The sequence below is a fragment of the Nannospalax galili genome, unplaced genomic scaffold (assembly GCF_000622305.1).
Source record: "Nannospalax galili isolate Female #2095 unplaced genomic scaffold, S.galili_v1.0 scaffold9, whole genome shotgun sequence".
In the NCBI taxonomy this organism is placed as follows: Eukaryota; Metazoa; Chordata; class Mammalia; order Rodentia; family Spalacidae; genus Nannospalax; species Nannospalax galili.
In genome coordinates, this window is record NW_008360332.1 from 199,957 (window position 1) to 201,115 (window position 1,159).

Consider the following 1,159-nt stretch of genomic DNA (forward strand, 5'->3'; position numbering starts at 1 on the left):
ACTTCCTCTTGACTGCCTTATACTTTCATACTGCATGTAGAAAAGCTTTCCTAAATACAACGTAACTAGTCAAAAGCATTTTGTTAGGCTATTTATATTTGTCTAGTTACAGCAAGTCTCACAGTCAGATAATTCCGCTTATATTTGTTTGATGTGTGTTCATCTTATCATTTGAAACCAAGGTAAGTATTTTGTGATCCTTGTCTTCCTGTCCATTTGTTTGTGGAGGAAAGACTTTGTATGTCCATATTTACTGGTGATTGTGTGGTATAGTTTAGTGGTTAAGAAAATTGAAAATCTAATGTTTGCCTCACTCACTCTCACATGGGTGAGGAGGAAGAATATCAAGAGGAATCCCAGCCACATGGAAGGCACAGAACTTTATCCTTTAGGGAAGATCCATCCACATTCTGGGAGGTCTCTCTTGGAAATCCTGAAGGGTAGTGTGGCATAAGCTCAAGGCTGTACTAGCGGCTGATCTCACTGCCTCCTCTACACTATTCTGAGATTTCATGGGATGCTTTTCCAGACAGTGATATCTGACATGAGAGTCTGGAATAGCTAGAGTTCAGTGTTGAGACCTGTCATCACATCAGCTTTGTGGTCAAAGGAGGCAGACAAATAGGTGTTATTCAGAAAGCCCAAAGAAAAAAGGAAGAACAGACCATGACACAAATATACGCCCTGTCTTTTGGCTATGCAATCTCACGGCAGCCTAAGCACAGAACTTTATCCTTTGGGGAAGATCCATCCACATTCTGGGAGGTCTCTCTTGGAAATCCCGAAGGGTAGTGTGGCATAAGCTCAAGGCTGTACTAGCGGCTGATCTCACTGCCTCCTCTACACTATTCTGAGATTTCATGGGATGCTTTTCCAGACAGTGATATCTGACATGAGAGTCTGGAATAGCTAGAGTTCAGTGTTGAGACCTGTCATCACATCAGCTTTGTGGTCAAAGGAGGCAGACAAATAGGTGTTATTCAGAAAGCCCAAAGAAAAAAGGAAGAACAGACCATGACACAAATATACGCCCTGTCTTTTGGCTATGCAATCTCACGGCAGCCTAACGATTGTTAACTGCATATATGGGGGCCGGGGGGAGGGATGAGTGATTCCATGTGAGAGTTAGGAACACATCTCAGAGAAAAATAGAGACACA